General features: G+C 42.9%; 1 long non-coding RNA gene and 1 pseudogene across 3 annotated transcripts; one reads left to right on the forward strand and one right to left on the reverse strand.

Moving 5' to 3' along the window:
• The first annotated feature begins 1,728 nt into the window (after positions 1–1,728).
• On the forward strand, positions 1,729–1,847 carry LOC120583068 (uncharacterized; annotated as a pseudogene).
• A 2,288-nt stretch (positions 1,848–4,135) lies between these two features.
• On the reverse strand, positions 4,136–12,181 carry LOC120583065 (uncharacterized). Of its 3 annotated transcripts, XR_005647709.1 has the most exons (4): positions 11,792–12,181; positions 7,597–8,232; positions 6,608–6,708; positions 4,136–5,189 (listed from the first exon to the last, which is right to left on the reverse strand). It is a non-coding gene; the product is annotated as an uncharacterized LOC120583065 (long non-coding RNA). The 3 variants fall into 3 exon arrangements; XR_005647707.1 differs by lacking the exon at positions 4,136–5,189 and having other exon boundaries at positions 5,494–6,708; positions 11,792–12,141; XR_005647708.1 differs by lacking the exon at positions 4,136–5,189 and having other exon boundaries at positions 5,494–6,721; positions 11,792–12,141.
• Positions 12,182–17,763: the final 5,582 nt, after the last annotated feature.

The following is a 17,763-nucleotide window of genomic DNA, read 5'->3' on the forward strand; positions in this document are numbered from 1 at the left end:
AAACAGATGCAAAAATCCTAAATAAGATACTAGCGAACCGAATACAGCAACATATTAAAACCATATTATACACCACAATTAAGTGGGCTACATCCCAAAGGCACAGGGAAGGTTCAACATCTGCGAATCAATTAATGTGATACACCATATAAACAAATTAAAAATAAGAATCATATGATCATATCAATCGATGCAGAAAAAGCCTTCGACAAGATACAGCATCCATTTATGATCAAAACACTTAACAAAATCAGTATAGAAGGAAAGTACCCGAACATAACAAAGGCCATGTATGACAAACCCTCAGCCATTATTATACTTGACTGTGAAAAACTAAAATCCTTCCCTCTAAGATCAGGAACAAGGCAAATTTGTCTACTATCATCATTGTTATTCAATATAACATTGGAGGTCCTACCATGTGCAATCAGGCAAGAGAAAGATTTAAAAGGCATCCAAATAGGAAACAAAGAAGTCAAACTGTCACTATTTGCGCATAGCATGATTCTCTATTAGAAAACCCTAAAGACTCCAAAAGAACACTACTAGAAATAATAAGCAAATACAGTACAATCTCTGGATACAAAATCAACGTTCCAAAATCCATAGCGTTCCTATACTCTAATAACGAAGTGTCAGAAAAAGAAGTGGAAAAAATCATTCCTTTTGCAATTGCAAGAAAAAGAATAAAATACCTAGGAATAAATCTAATGAAACATGAGAAGGACCTATATAATGAAATCTGTAAGACCCTGTTAAAAGAAATCGAAGAAGATTTCTTATGGGAAGACATTTTGTGTTCATGGATTGGAAGAATCAACATAGTTAAAATGACCATATTACCTAAAGCATTACACAGATTTAATGCAATCCCCATCAAAATTCCATCGGCATTTTTTAAAGAAATAGAACAAAAAAAAATCATCAGATTTGTATGGAAGCACAAAAGCCCCCGATATTTCCAAAGCCATCCTGAGAAAAAAGAACGAGGCTGGAGGCATCACTCTGCCCGACTTCGAATTATGCTACAAAGCAACAGTAATCAAAACGGCATGGTATTGGCAGCAAAACGGACACACGGACCAATGGAACAGAATCGAGAGTCCAGAAGTAAACCCATATTTATGTGGGCAAATAGTTTTCTACAAAAGAGCCAGAAACATACAGTAGAGAAAGGAAAGCCTCTTCAATAAATGGTGCTGGGAAAACTGGAAAGCCACCTGTAAAAGAATGAAACTAGACTGTTGTCTGTCAACACACACCAAAATTAACTCAAAATAGATTAAGGACCTGAATATAAGACATGAAACAATAAAATGCATAGAAGAAAACACAGGAACTAAACTCAAGGACCTTGGACTTAAAGAGAATTTTATGAATTTGACCTCAAAGGCAAGGGAAGTAAAAGCTAAAATAAATGAATGAGACTACATCAAACTAAAAAGCTTCTGCTCAGCAAAGGAAACTGTCAACAAGGTCAAGAGACAACCATTCGAACGGGACAATATATTTTCAAGCAATACCTCCGAGAAAGGCCTAATATCCAAAATATACAATGAACTCATACGACTCAATAACAATAGAAAAAATAAACTATCCAATCAAAAAATGGGCAGAGGACCTGAACAGACACTTCTCTCTAGAGGACATACAAATGGCCAACAAATATTTGAAAAGATGCTCAAGATCGCTAGCTATTAGGGAAATGCAAATCAAAACCACAATGAGATCTAGGGCCATGTTACCCAGAACAAGCCCGATCCTGTCTGATCTTGGAAGCTAAGCAGGGTTGGGCCTGGCTAGTACTTGGATGGGAGACCACCTAGCAAGACTAGGTGCTGTAGGCTTAAAAAGTAAAAAAAAAAAATAAGAGATTGTAAGCTGACAAGCTGACAAGGCCCTTGCAATCTGTGAGTTCAACAAAAAGTTGCCTTGCATAAATGAAAAACAAAAACAAAAAAACCCCACAATGAGATATCATCTCACACCTGTTAGAACAGCTGTAATCAACAGGACAAGCAATAACAAATGTTGGAGAGGATGAAGAGAAAAAAGAACCCTCATACACTGCTGATGGGACTGGTACAGACACTATAGAAAACAGTACGGAGGTTCCTCAAAAAACTAAGAATTGATCTACCATATGATCCAGCAATCCCTCTACTGGATATTTACCCCAAAGACTTGAAAACCCATATCCAAAAAGATATTTGCACACCGATGTTCATAGCAGCATCATTCACAGAGGCCAGAACATGGAAGCAACCAAAGTGTCCTACAATAGAGGACTGGCTAAAGAAGCTGTGGTACATATATACAATGGAATATTACTCAGCCATAAGAAGAGATGAAATACTGCCATTTGCAATAACATGTATAGACCCTGAGTTAATCATGGTAAATGAAATAAGCCAGACACCAAAAGTTGAAAATCACATGATGTCACTTCTATGTGGGATATAAACCTATAAGCAACCAATGAACAGGACAGACAAACAAGAGACTCATGGACGTGGACTATAAACTAGTGGTTACCAGAAGGCAGAGGGTGGGAGAGGAAGGGGGAGGTAGATGGAGTAAAGGGAGTCAAATATGTGGTGAAAGAAAGAAATCTAACTGTGGGAGGTGAACACACTGTGTAAATATATATATGCCTTACCGTTAAAGTGTACAGCTGAAACTTACTGGATTTCGTTAACCAATGTCACCATAAAAATAAATAAATAAATAAAATTTTTAAAAAGGCAAAAGAAATGAAAGAGGAAAAATAACTACAGACCCCACAGAAATACAAAGGATCGTAATAATACTATGTGTAATTATACACCAACAAATTAGACAATGTAGAAGAAATGGATACATTCCTAGAAACATACAATCTCTCAAGACTGAGTCAAGTAGAAACAGAAAATCTTAACTGACCAATTCCTACCAATGAAATCGAATCAGTAATTTAAAAACCTCCCCAAAAAACCTCCCATCTCTCGATGAAGTGGATTTATTGGTGAATATCACCAAAACATTCAAAGAAGAATGAACATCTACTCTAAAAAATTCAGGAGGAGGGAAGGTTCCCAAGGTCATTCTATGAGGCCAGCATTCCCTTGATTCCATAACCAGACAAAGACATTACAAAAAAAGGAGATCATAGGCCAGTATCCCTGATGAACATAGACTAAAAAAATCCTTAAGAAATTATTAGCAAACCAAATTCAGTAACACATTAAAAAGACCATGTAACATGATCAAGTGAGATTTCTTCCTGGGATGCAAGGTTGGTTCACTATCCTCAAATCAACTAATAGGATACACCATATAAACAAAATGAAGGATAAAAAACATGATCATTTGATAATATGATCAAAAAGCATTTGACAAAATCTGGCATCCATTTATGATAAAAACTCTTAATAAAGTGAGAACGGAGGGAGCATATGTCAACATAATAAAGGCTATATGTGACAAACCCACATACTCAATGGGGAACAGCTAAAAGCATTTTCTTTAAGTTCAGAAACGTGGCCACTTTCACCATTTTTCTTCAACTTAGTATGGGAAGTCCTAGCCGCGGCAATCAGGCAAGAAAAAGAAAGAAAGGCATCCAGATTGGAAAGAAAGAAGTAAAGCTGTCATTATGTGCAGATGAACCCTAAAGATTCCACCAAAACCTGTTAGAACTGATAAATGAATTCAGAAAAGTAGCAGGATACAAAATAAATATTCAGAAACCGGTTGCATTTTTATATACCAAGAACGAATTACCAGAAGGAGAAATTCAGAAAAAAAATCCCACTTACAATTGTATCAAAAAAAGTAAAATACCTAGGAATAAATTTAACCAAGGAGTTGAAAGACCTGTACTCAGAAGATAAGTTACTGAAGAAAGAAATGGAAATAGATACAAATTAATGGAAACATACGCCGTGCTCATGGACAGGAAGAACTAACATCATTAAAGTGTCCATACTACCCAAAGCGATCTATAGATTCAATGCAATCTCTATCAAATACCAAAGGGTTTTTCACAGAACTAAAACGAATAATCCTAAAATTCATATGGAACCATAAAAGCAATATTTTTTTATTATTATTATTATTATTATTATTATTATTATTATTATTATTATTTATGCCTACAGCACTTGGTCTTCCTAGGTGGTCTTTCATCCAAGTACTACCCAGGCCCGACCCTGCTTAGCTTCCAAGATCAGACATCGGCCATGGTTGTAGACAGTAGACTGTGGCTCCACTAGGGTGCGAACCCTGGGTCTTCTGTGTATAAAGCAGATGTACTAACCACTACACTATGGAACCATGTCCATGGCAATCTTAAGAAAGAACGAAGCTGGAAGTATCACAACACCTGATATTGAACTACACTACAAGGCTCTAGTTATCAAAGTAGCATGGTAATGACGTAAAAATAAACACATAGATCAGTGGATCAGAATAGACCAGAAATAAACCCATGGCTATATGACAAAGCAGACAGGAATATACAATGGGGTACAGACAGTCTACTAAAAAAATGATGTTGGGAAAACTGGACAGATACATGCGAAAATATGAAACCAGACCACCTTCTTACATCATATACAAGAATAAAGTTAAAATGGATTAAGCCTTACATTTAAGACCTCAAACCATAAAACTCCTAGAAGAAAACATAGGCAGTAAACTCTGATGTTGTTCTTAGTACTATTTTTTTTTCTGATATATCTCCTCAGTCAAGGGAAATAAAAGAAAAAATGAACAAATGAGACTACATCAAACTAAATAGTTTTTGCACAGCAAAGAAAACTATCAACAAAGCAGAAAAACAACCTACAAATAGGAGAAGATAGTCACTATGATACATCCGATAATGGTTTAATATCCAGAACTTATAAGAACTAATGTAACTTAACATACACACACACGACAAACTAATAATTCAACTTTCAAAAGGGCAAAGGACCTGAATAGACATTTCTCCAAATAGAACATATGGATGGCCAATAGACATATCGAATGATGCTCAATGTCAATAATCACCAGAGAAATACAAATCATAACCCCAATGAAATACCATCTCATACCTGTCAGAATTGCTATCGTCAATAAATGAAAGAAGCAACAAGTGTTGGCAAGGATTTGAAGAAAAAGGAACCCTCATGCACTGTTGGTGGAATTGCAAACTGGCGTAGTCGCTATGGAAAACAATATGGAGGGGTCCTCAAAAAATTAAAAATAGAATTACTTTATGACCCAGCAATTCTACTTCTGGGTATTTTTCTGAAGAAATCCAAAACACTAGTTCACAAAGATACATGACCCACTATGTTCACTGCAGCACTATTTACAATAGCCAAGATATGGAAGCAACCTAAGTGCCCATCAATAGATGACTGGATCAAGAAGAGGTGGTACTTATAGACAAAGGACTATTACTAGGCCATAAAAAAAAAAGTAAAATCTTACCATTAGCAACACCATGAAAGGACCTGAAAAGGTATTATGCTAAGTGAAATAAGTCAAACAGAGAAAGACAAATACTACACGACTTCCTTATATGAGGAACCTAAAGAACAAAATAAATGAACAAACAAAACGGAAACAGACTCATAGATACAGAGAGCCAAATGAAGTTTCCCAAATGGGGGAAGGTTTGGGGGCTGAGTGAAAAGGGTGAAGGGTTTACAAAATAGTCACAGAAATGTAAAGTACAGCATAAGGAACATAGTCAATAACATGGTAATAACTGTGTATGGTCCCTCATGGGTACTAGACTAGTCAGGGAGATTGTTTCATAAATTCTATAAACGTCTAACTACTGTACTGTACACTCAAAACGAATATAAAAAATATCGAATGTCAATTATAAATGAAAATTCAAAAATGGGAGGGGGGAAGTGAAGAAGAGTGAGAGATTCAAATGTCCAGTTATAAAATAAAAAAGTCATGGGGATGTAATGTATAGCATAGGGAGTATTGTCAATAATGTTGTAATAATGTTGTATGGTGTTAGATGGTTACTAGAATTATCACGGTGATCTCATCTTTAGGAACATAAATGTTGAATAACTATGGCATTCACGTGAAACTAATATCATAAAGAAATAAAGAGATCAAGAATGGAGGCACGGAAAGCTGAGGTCAGCTGTCCCAATAAAAAGTCATGATCCTAGGTTACGTTGGGGTCACCAAAAAACAAACAAACAAACCCAGAAAAAAACAAAAACAAAATAAAACCCACTCCAAAACAAAAAAACCCGAAACAAAAACAAAAACAAGAAAACACACAAAATACAAAACCAAAAAAAAAAAGTCATGATCCTTTGCCCTGTTAAAACCAGAGAAATCCTACAACCAGAAACAGCTCAGTCCCCATGAAGAGGGTGCCTGCAACACCAAGACAAGCATACACCATCATGATTTCCCAGTCAGTCTCCAAAGGGACCTATTTAGATAACTGAACTCTTGGAACAGAGGAATACACAGATACTTCAAGAGCGATTGGATGTCAAGCCCAGGTTGGCATGACACTCAAGGAGATAAAGTGCCGCCACGGCCCTTGTTTAGAATATTGTCATAAAGAGGTCAGGATATTCATGAATTCCTTGCTCACGTCTTTCTCATACTGGGTCCGCTGGGTCTGTGGAGCCGCCCGGTGGTCATTTCACCTGCTCCAGAGGTATGATAAGAGAACCCTCACAGTGGTTTCTTGACCTGTAAGAAAAAGCTATTACCAGGGAAAAAAATATATTTTAGTAGAAACTTCTAAATCCACCTATTGCCTCCCCTGACAACTCTCACATACCAAAAACAAAAACAAAAACAAAAAAAAAAAACAACAAAAAAACCCCCCAAAAAAACCAAATAAATTTATGACATCGCAGGGCAAATGGAAGAGCTTAGGGACAGAATTAAAAGGAAGGAGCTATGGTTCTCATAATATCTCCACTTGATTCATTAGTCTAGTATCTCCACAATTCAAATAAATAATGGCAAATAAAAGTGCATTACTACGTATATAGCCTAGCTTATAGCCAAAGTGTAGTTCCTGTGACAAATGTTGTGACTTAACTAGAGCAATTATATGTGATGTAGTATATAAATGTTGAATAACTGTGGTCCACACATGAAACTAAAGTAATAGAAAATAAAAAGATATGGAACGGAGGAGCAGAAGGCTGAGGTCAGCTGCTCCAATACAGTCATAATCCTTTGTCCAGTTAAACCTCAGAAACCCTCACAACCAGACTCTTAACTCATAACTGTCAGCAGTTGATGTGAAAACACACTAACTACAGTGTACAGTCATGGTCACTTGCCGTCTGCCTGTGTAATCCAAAGGATTCGAGACACGCAGCAAGACATCACATGGGTCAGTTTTATTGATGACAGATATGATAATCAGACCAGGGGGACCAGAAATGACAAGGATTCTGAATGACTTAGGAGGACAGGGGGCCCATGTCCTCCTTGATGATCAATGACAATGACATCAGTAAGGACAGTGACATACAGGTACAAATGATGCCACTGACAGGATCAGATCTAGGGATCAGCAAGTTCAGCAAAGAGTGACAGTTCCATGGGCTGTAGGACCATCACCTCTGTGACCACTCAGAGATCCGCTACGACTGTGAAGCTTTAAAGGCTCCAGTGGCCTGAGCCTCGCTGGACATCTTCTCCAGAGTAGAGGACGAGTTACTGCACTTGCACCTTTGTCTGATCATGTTAGGAGAATAATGCTTTGTCAAGTCTCTGGTGAAACACAATAGGAGAATTACGTGCAGGCTCCTGGGCATCTGAAGCTTAGCCATGCCTTCTACAGCAATAGATCCACAGCTGCCGACAGGATTCTTGGCCTCGGGAGAGACCGAGTGTCTGAATGTAGGAGGTAACACGTGCAGGCAGCCAGGACTCATCGTTATTGCCTGGTTTCTATCACACTCACTAACACAAGGCTGGGTGGAGACAGCATCAGTTATAATAAATGGGGGTGGTATGCCCCAGGTCACACAGAAGTAGGTTACAAAGAGCACTAGCACCGACCACTCAAGTCACACAGTTCTCACCTATGGACTCACAGAATGTTCACTCTGACTAGTTAAGAAGGAAAGGCCCCACATGCTCCCAAAGTGTTCTTCACCTCAATCCCTAACCCATGTGGCACACCCACCTGTGCAAACTCCAATCGCTTCACAAATTCACCTACAGATCCCTGGGACATGGCAGGCTTGTTGGCTGGAATAGAGGAGAGTTTGGGAAGAGAGGGTGACATTTTGCTTTCCTGAAGCACTCTCAAGAGATGCTGACAGCATCTGACCTGAAACCACGCTTTACAAGCTGCACATGTCACCCTGGTCAGAGGTGGACAGTGAAAAACACTCTGCAAAGAGCTTCCTGTGCATTTTGTCCCCTGCCCTGCACTCACACCTTCTGCCAGACGGCAATCCCTTTTCTTTTATAGTCAGACTACTTCACAAACTCCCTTCCTGACTCATTCTAAGGCCCTCACCTCAAGTCTCTTATGTTCATGGTGTCCTCAGCCCTCCGATCCCTCGTCGCTCCCCAGACTCTTAGCCCCACTCCGGATGCTCCCCGACCTCTCCCACGGAGCCTCTGTGCCATGCCTTCTGCTGGCCTGTGCCTCTGCTGTTCTTTCTTGTCCTTTATGCCAGGGCAGTAATGTGTGATTTCAAGAACCTTAACATTTCCTCTGTTTCAATATTGCATTCTGAAACCCACCCCAGTCTGGAAGGACAGCACCCTCCACTTCATCACAATAATTTCGGCTGCTGCCCCCTTACATGGTAGGTCCACAACCCACCCCACTCCCCGAATCAGTATCCTCAGCCGCAAGCTTAGAAGCCTCGGAAACGCCGTCTTCCGTGGAACCAGTAGATCCTCTTAATCCCGGGATTTACAATTTCCCATCGCGACTCTGAACAGAACCCTCTCTCTCCGTGCCTTTCCCTGCTGCCTCCCTCGGCCTTTAAACATCCATTACTGGGGCCGGTTCTTGATGGTTCAGCCCAATGCCCACTAGCCAACAAGAGCAGGCATAAAAACAAGGCATCTCACCCAATTGGAGCTCTTTCTCCCATCCAGTGTCCTGTTTGTTGACTCTCTACCAGGCAAGCACACTGAGATTGTGACAGTGACAATGAAAGCAAAGAGGTGAGAACAGAATGTCTGCCCCGAGGTGCATGCCCAAGTGGCCAATGGGGAGTGAGCACACGGGGAGGCCATGAGGCAGGTGTCGGTAGCCAGGCTCTTTCGTCCTCTAGAGAGTGAACACTATGGCTTTTTCAAAACTTGTTCCAGTCAAGAGTCTGTGAGATTCATGAGAGTACTTCTCATTAACTTGCCATGCGGTTCCTTAAAGGTGAAGTGAAAGGGTACATGGAGCTAGAAGGGTGTTGGCGTGAGGGCTGCGGCTGTGGTGCACCCCTCCCGGCTTCTATGGGCTCATGAGAACAACGCCTGAACATTGGGGACTTCTTTAGAAATACTACTACAACTTAAAAATGGTCACTCTTCACACATGAGAACTATTATGCCTCTGCTAAACCGCTCTATGTTCACCATGCCCTGTAAGAGGGAGATTTGCCTCACAGGCTGCCCTGTTTGTACTTAGCCAACGTGGCGCCCACACATTGGTGGGGTGCCCTTGCACCAATGTGTGGGCAAGGCGTTTATGCTCCACACCCTCATTGGCCAGACTTCTTTGGGGGAGAGGCCTATCTGAGACTTCCGTCTAATACGCTGGTGCTCCCAGCATGCAGCCATTTGTTGTCCTGAAACCACTGGACCCTGATACTAAATTCTTTCGGTGGTTTCAATGGATTCACTTCTTTCATATCTCGTAGAGATGGCCAAGGAGAAAGCAGTGCATCTTGTGGCCAAGAGGCTTTCGGGGGTGATATGGAAATTTGTGAGAGGTAAATTAATGACTTACGGAATGCAGCCAGCCTTGCCTTTCTTGGACGGAGTGTGTCCAGATTTCATTGAAAAGGGGCTGACTTTCCTACTCCCCAAGATAGCGTCAGCTGCATGCAACCTCTCTCATGTGAACGGTTTAAAGAACAAGATCACACATTTCTTTCAAAGGATGATGCATCGCCAACCAGAACATCAGATTCTGGTTTAATTTCTGCTTATGCTCCAGGTAGGTAGCTACCCAGCACAATCCTGTGACTTCTTAAAAGGCAACCCCTCGTATGATGTTTATGATTTTACACCTCGAGGGAAGCGAACGGAGGAGATTGCGGCCTCATTATTAAATATCTTTATAAAAATAACATTATGGAAATTTTTAGAATATGAGCCTGCTTTAAAATTTGTGTATGGATCTAGATTGTACCTACAAAATCTTTGAGAAGTCTCTTTTACTTTTCTGATGTTTCTATTTTTTATTTGTTCCTAGTGAATTCTTAAAAGATAACCTGACATATTATTTTTTACGAGACGACACATCATGAAAACTCAACAGAGGAGATTGCGGCTTTAAGTATAAATCTCGTTCGTTATAACAACCATCGACCGGAGGGCCCACAGATCCCTGTCTTCACTGCCTGGCCTGATTTCTCGGCTGTGGTTTCATCAACTACTGGCATGAAATCTTGATTCTGAACATTGCTTTCATCATGGTACTAACTCCGCCTGCCTGACAAAGAACTGGAAAGTGAGAGAATGAGGGATGGCTTCACAAGAATGTGGTCTCAGAGCTGGTGGTACGGTGACTGCCTTCTCGTTTGGGGGTGTGTGTCCGGTGGGTCTTTGACTAGGGGAGGGGGTCTCCATCGGACATGGACCTGTGACGAGCGGGCTAGACATCTCCATGGGGGTAGGAGGGATGAGCGGTGTGAGCCTCCATGGGGTGTAGGGCGTGTGGGGGTTTCAAAGGTAAAATTCTGGAACTGTCTCCTCATTAGGCTTTGAAAATCTGCCTCAGTAAGAGGAGCAAGCGTGGGCACCATAACAGTATGGCGGCAGAGAAGAGGGCACTTCCGGGTGTGAGGGGAAGAGAAAACTTGGGAGGAAATCTTAAAATGGCGGCAGACCGAAAACAGCCACATGAGGAAGTCAGCGCAATGAAGAGGGCCCAGAGCGGATGGCTGGGGGAGGCACAAATTGTGGTCGGCAGAGAAGGAAGGTTAAGCTCTGTCTCTTAAAGAAACCCCCAAACCTGTGAGAACAGAATTTGGATGGGGAAGCCTGTGAAATTGAACAAGCCTCTGTGCTGTGTCAAAAATGATGAGGTTTAAGGTTTAAGCAATGCGGGATAGGATTAAGGCCTTATAATTATGATTAATTTTTTGCACAAAGAAATAAAAGTGCAGACAAGTTTACCCAAACCCTGTAAATTAACTTCGACGGTCACTCCAAATCCTCCAGGGTAGAGCCCTCTCTTCATCCCCTTCCCCTTCCTTCTTCTGTTCTCCCCTCTCCCCCTTTGCTAGATTCTTCTGGGCTCTGCGCACACCAGGCTCATCTGAGCCATCCACATGCTTCTCTTCCCTCCACTCATCTTTTCTAGATCTGCCTCCCCACACTCCAGGTCTTCCTAGTTCTTGATCTCCTTCCCCCACCCATCCCCCAGGTTTTCTAGATTCTTCTGCGCTCTATATACTCCAAACTCTGGCTGGTACTCGACTTCCTTGCCCTACCGTTTCTGGTTTTGTAGATTCTTTGAGCTCTAAACACGCCTAGGTCTTCTTGCCCGCTGCCCTCCCCTGCCCGCTCCTCATGCCCAGTCTCCTTTGCAGCCTCCAACTGGGGCCTTGGCTGGTTCACTTACTCATAAATCTTGGTATCTTGATAAGTGGAAAGCTCCGCAGAAGGACGACTTGATGTTCGGAGGTCGACATTAACTCTCCCACAGCATAACAGGACCTGCTGCCACCACGAGACCCAGAGGCAGCTTTGGGAGCAGGTGCGCACGTCTCAGCTTGTTAAGAACTGAAAACTTGAAACCCTGCCCTAGCTCTGGAAACTGAAATTTGGGTATTTTGTCACCACCTCAAGCTAGTTCTTCATTGGCTACCCTCCAACTAAGGAGTTCGAAACCCTCTTCAGCTCTGCACCCCACGCTTTACCCACTTCCTCTTCTGAAATGATCACAGCCTCAGCTCAAGCCTCTGTCTCCCCAGGGTCCTCATGTTATTTTCAGTCCCTGCTGACTCTCTGGATTTCTAGCTCCATCAGGATTTCCATCTCTCTCTTCGCCTTCCTCCCTGTGCCCTGTCCACTGTTGGCTTGTTGTCCACTAGGCCCCCCTTCCTGACGGGTGAGCAACCTGCTATATGCCACGGGATGGTGGCTCGAGACCTGTCACAGTTTTACTTCCTGACCTCTGAGAAATAGGTTCATGGTGTTGATGAGATAATGTTAATCTGTGAGGATTTGCTTCTGCTACAGAAAACCTTGCAGGCTTTGCTGGACCTCCTATAACAAAGAACGAGGGTGGTGAGTCTGCAGAAAATTCAAGGTCCAGGCACTGCAGTAAATTCATTGGAGGTCATGTTGTCAGGTAAGAGAAATGTTGTCCACAAGCCTGCCATTACCAAAGTATGAGTCTACGCCATATAAAACATATAAAAGAGGCACTGGCTCTTCTGGGGATTCTGGGACACTAGCAAGCCTTCCTATCCCATTGACCGTGATACCTTCACCCACTTCATCACCAAGTTAAGGAGGAACATATGTGGAAGTGGAGACCCGAACAACTGGCTGCCTGAGAAGGCAAAAAGCTAGTCCGACAGATTAAAGCTCTTGGAGTCTCACAGGCAGGATAGCCATTTGCATTAGAAAGTTCAGGAACCTCGAAAGGCATGGCATAAGCATTATGGCAAAAACACCAAAAGGAGCGAGGTCCCTTGGGTTTTTCTCCCAAGGATGGAAGGGGACACAGATCAGATACTCCCTAATAGGACAGCCAGTTACAGTAAAAACTTTTCTTTCCATCGAGAGTGTGTCAAGAACATGATCTACTGAGCAGCCTCTGCTGTGGCTCAGAATCTTCCACGAAGCAAACGGCATGCCTTTTTAGAGGAGGCGAGTGCTTGTCACATAGTCCTGTTTCTCTAGAGATGCTGTCAGACTCTGTTGAATTTATAGAACGTCCAAGCTCTCCTGGCCCTTGTCGAATCCTGCAACATGCGAAGAAGGAACAAGGGAAGTTCTGCTGGGGCTTAATGTCCCGATGGCTGTAGCCGAGTTAGCCTCTCTATCTTCTTTTGAACCACCCACTGATATTATCTTGGAAAAAAGAGGAACAAATCACAGGATCCATGGGCTGAGTTAAGAGTGATAGGGTTGGTAATCACACATGAGCCCTGGAAACTGACAGGCTATTCTAAGTGGATTGATTCTGTGGTGAGGACAATGGGAGGTGGAGGTGGAGATGATCATGACGAAACTTTTATGAAAGTAAGAGATGTGAAAAGGTATCTGTGATCACATCCTAGAGCCCGAGGTGGATCTCATTGTGTTCTACGTCTCTGCTCACAAGGCATCCACACCTCGAGGTGATCGGGAAGCAGATGCCCGGGCAGATATACATACTTTAGCGACGGACCTGTCAGTGGACACTGCAGGTTTTATACATTAGAAAAATGGGCACCCTATGCCCGGTGACATCAGACATAGCTAAGGAAGAGGTGCTGGAGCCTAAGCCAAGCCACCTGTTTGGGAGTTGGCAAAGGCCCCAGTTTGAGCCTATCTATGCACCAAAGTCCCCAACTGGGAATGGATAGGCACTTGACTGCACGGGCATCTTCCCTTGAGCTAGGACTTCCAACATGCTGCTGTGTGTCAACACTGCATCTGATTGCACCGAAGCCCTCCCAGGTTGGTGAGAAAATCAGGCCACTAGCATAAAGGGACAATAAATCTAATGCCTATGTATATGTACCCCATTGATAGATACTGACCATGAGGCACATTTTAAAGGCTGTGATGTACAAGAGTGAGCATAAAAACAGGATAACGAATGGATGTTCTACTTCCATAATAATTCACAAGCCGGAGGGCTGGTGGAATGGAAATAATGTCCTTAAAGAACAGATAACATTACTAACTGGGAAGCCTTCCTTGGTCAAGTGGACAAAGGTGCTTTCCAGGCATTAATACATTTCAATGATGAACCTGTGGGGCCTATTGCCTGGTATGCCAGGTGCAGAACTCTGACCCAGGTACCCAATATGTTAAAAGTGCAGAAAACAATGGACACAGCGGTAACCCGACGCTTCCCATGGGCCGTGTGCTATGATAATGAAGGCACCGAACCCTGTTGTCCCTAGAAGGGGGACTATTCATTCGAATCTGCAATGGGGCATTCCACAGGGATGAGTCAGTCACTTCATGCTCCTAGGTGGGGAGGAATTGCTCAGTCTCTGGTGGGACTCTGTCATCCTCTGGCCATTGGAAGCAACTATCCGTGGACTGGTACGTGCTCCAAAGAAACAGCGAGAAAATAGGGATCCTGGTCTGGCATATTATCCCCCTGTTCACCTCCGGAATCCAGAAGTACCACGTCCACTGGTGAACAGGTAAGGTTCACAAAGCCTGGACAGATGCCCAAGCATGCAGCTACGTTAGCATCCACAAATCTCTCTCTGACCTGGGATTTGTGCTGTTCCTGTAGCATCAAGTTGCAGCCTGGGCACCTGTGCCATCATCTAATTTGATTTTAGTGTTTTAGAACCAAATAAATCTGCTAACGTTTATTGTGCTCTAAGCGATCCAACCGCAGGCCAGGCAACCTAGGAGCACACTGCTTCGTTCCATGAGGGCATGTTGGGAAACTGTTCTTTATACTTCGATTTCTTTTTCTAACGTGTTTTCGTTTTCATGCATGTGCTTTATTGTGGCCGTGAACTCTGTCTCCACCATGGAACATCGGCAACGTGGCAAACTACCTCCGTGCTGATGAAGCCCCTCACTGACCACTCAGGGCACCTCGCGGAAGAGGAGGGCGCGTGAGATTGTAAGAGCCGGTCAGGAGGGGTGGAGTGTGGAGGAGAGACTGTTCCCGGATGTGATTACTGCTGGAACCACAAGCTTGACCCAGCCAGATCTGTACCAGAGCGGAGATTGCTTCCCCTAAATGCCCTCAGAGACTTGGATTCTACCGTTCCCCAATGCCCGCAGCGTGCTGGCTCCCGGACAAGGCTGCTGCCTTCCCTGGGGCAAGCAAGAAAAGCACTGTCCCCTAATCTGGGGCGGTCTAGGCCCAGTGCTCCTATCCATCCTGCCTCACATTGTGGAGGATATCGATATTGTTTGCCGCCCATCTAGACGCGTCTCCTCTGTAAGTTTCCTTAATAAACTCGTGATGTCAGGCTAGAGTTGTCAGCCCGTTTCTTCAGTCTCTCAACCCCAGGGAAACTTCCCACCATTTGCATTCAAGACACCTAGGATCCCTTATGATCTCATGCTCACATAAGTCTCGGGATGGGGCTGCTCACTCGGCAAACCTAGCATTTGGTTAAGAGGTTGGTTTTGAGCCATCTTGTCTGCCAGGGATAAAAGTGGATGTCGAGACTGAGTTGATGAAATGACCCTTGTCGATCACACCAGACAATGTAATGAAAGCCCAATATGCACTGAGGACCCAGATAAGCTTTTGGTTGGCAAACACTTTGATGTGGCTGTAGATGACGTGTCTCGATCCCATGGGGAGAGGACGCTGGGAGCTTTATCTGTGGAAACCTCTAAGGCCGAGCCCTGCGTTTCCCTCCTTTTGCTGGTTCCCAGTTGTATTCTTTTGCTGTAAGGAACCCGTAATCCTTAATAAAGCACTTCACCGAGTTCCATGAGTCCTTTGAATAAAACGTCTTCCCCAACGGGGCTTTCAGAACCAAAAGTTGTGGCTCATTCATCAGAAGGGTGCATGGCCAGGAAGCTCCAAATATGAGGCAGCGCTGATGTGAGACTCGTTTTATGAAGGAGTTTGCTCTGAATCAGTGGGATTTGCCGCGTCCTCCTTCTACCCTACTGCGTGACAAGGTCTGGAGATGGGGACAGAGGCTTCAAGGAATGCATCGTCAAGAACGAGGACGTGGCATGTGTTTAGGGATAATTGGTTTCTTAGAAATGATCCTATTAATAGGGGGAATTTGGGTAGCACAAATTCTAGTAAGTGTAAACGCTATACAAATGGATTTCCTCAAAATTGGCTCTGAGGAAAACATAGTAAATTCCCCGCGTATGGAATCAGCTCTAGTCACCCTGACGTGTCCAGAATGCGTAAACCCTTTATTTGAACAATTATTAAGGGAAATTCCTTTTGACGCGCCTCTTAAAGATATTATGAATAAATTATAACAAGCTGAATTACTAGAACCAGTTTATACTCCTGTTCCCACGCAGTTAGTAGAAAAATTAGTAAAGGATAAGAAATTTACTCATAAGCCTGTGCCTACTATAGAAAGGCCTCCTTTTGTGGCCTCGTGGATAAATAGAAAACTCTGGTATCCACCTAGGGGGGCTAATAGTATGAAAAGATTACCTGATCTTCCTTCGCCTTATACAGAAGCTTATAATAAAGACAGTATACATGTACTGAATAAAGATAGAATTCATGTGCCTTATAGTAGTTTAAGTTTCATAGAAAGGCTGGCTAGGTCAGGATCTCCTTGGTGCTTAAAAACAAAGGAACAGAAACTTAGCTTATGAAAGCAGCTTTGTAAAACTGATTTTTATAAATATTTTCCTCATTACTGCGCCAACGAAACTTTTGAACAGCTATGAGAAAGGTTCAGCTTGAACTTTAGATATAGCATAAATCAAATAGCATTTAAAAGATTTCTTCAGGCAGAAAAAAGAACAATGTCTGCCCACAAGCCAATGCTTGCTGTTATGAATACATCTATCTATCGCCTTTACTTAAATCAAACTGTATCTTACGTGATAGATATAAGAATTAAAAGTTTAGATTGTTCCATCAGGTAGTTCTGTTCTAATGATTGAGAGAAAAATGTACTAGTTAATCATGAACATTAACAATAATATATTCTATAAGATTTTCTGCTTCGCCTAACCACAGAAATTTAACTCCCTGCTACCTTAACAACAAAGTATAATCAAATGCCAAAATAAAAAGTATAAAAGTTGTACTCAAATCCCAATAAAACGGAACAGTGTCACACCGCCTCTGAGCTGTGTAGTCGACTGTCTCCCGCGCCGACGCCTTGCCCACCTTCGGGGCCCCCGGATCCTGTCGTGGCTGGACCGCGGCAGGGATTCACACTATCTCTGAATGGTTTGCTGCAGAATTGAAATGCATTACACTATTGTAGTGGGACTAGAGATCAAAAACCTCAGAGAAGTGCGAATGTTGAAACAAGTCTCTTATATGAGTTGGAATCCCACCAGCCAAGTAGGGTCCTCAGGAGGGCTGGTGAGAACAGCACTGGTGAAGGGTCCTCGAGCATCACTGAGATGCGAGGGAAGGCAATTTCCAAAGGTCTGAGCTGAAACAGGAGGTGTTGTCCCAGAGCTGGGCTCCTCAGCATCAACAGGTCGTTGAGATCTGGGAATGGCAGAGGCCAGCAGGCAGCCATCAGAAAGAAGTTGGACACAAATACCATATGAGGTAGAACGGTCAGACTGCTGAGAAGCAGGACAGGGCCCCAAAGACCTGGTGTCCTTACGGACAAAAGATACATGGTTAGCAAGGGTGTCATTCACTAGATACAATCAGGAGATGAAGCTGTACCATCAGAAGGCTTAGGTTAGCTGCATCAATACAAAGTGATGATCGTGTGC

This window comes from Pteropus medius, unplaced genomic scaffold (genome assembly GCF_902729225.1).
Source record: "Pteropus medius unplaced genomic scaffold, Ma_sr-lr_union100, whole genome shotgun sequence".
In the NCBI taxonomy this organism is placed as follows: domain Eukaryota; kingdom Metazoa; phylum Chordata; class Mammalia; order Chiroptera; family Pteropodidae; genus Pteropus; species Pteropus medius.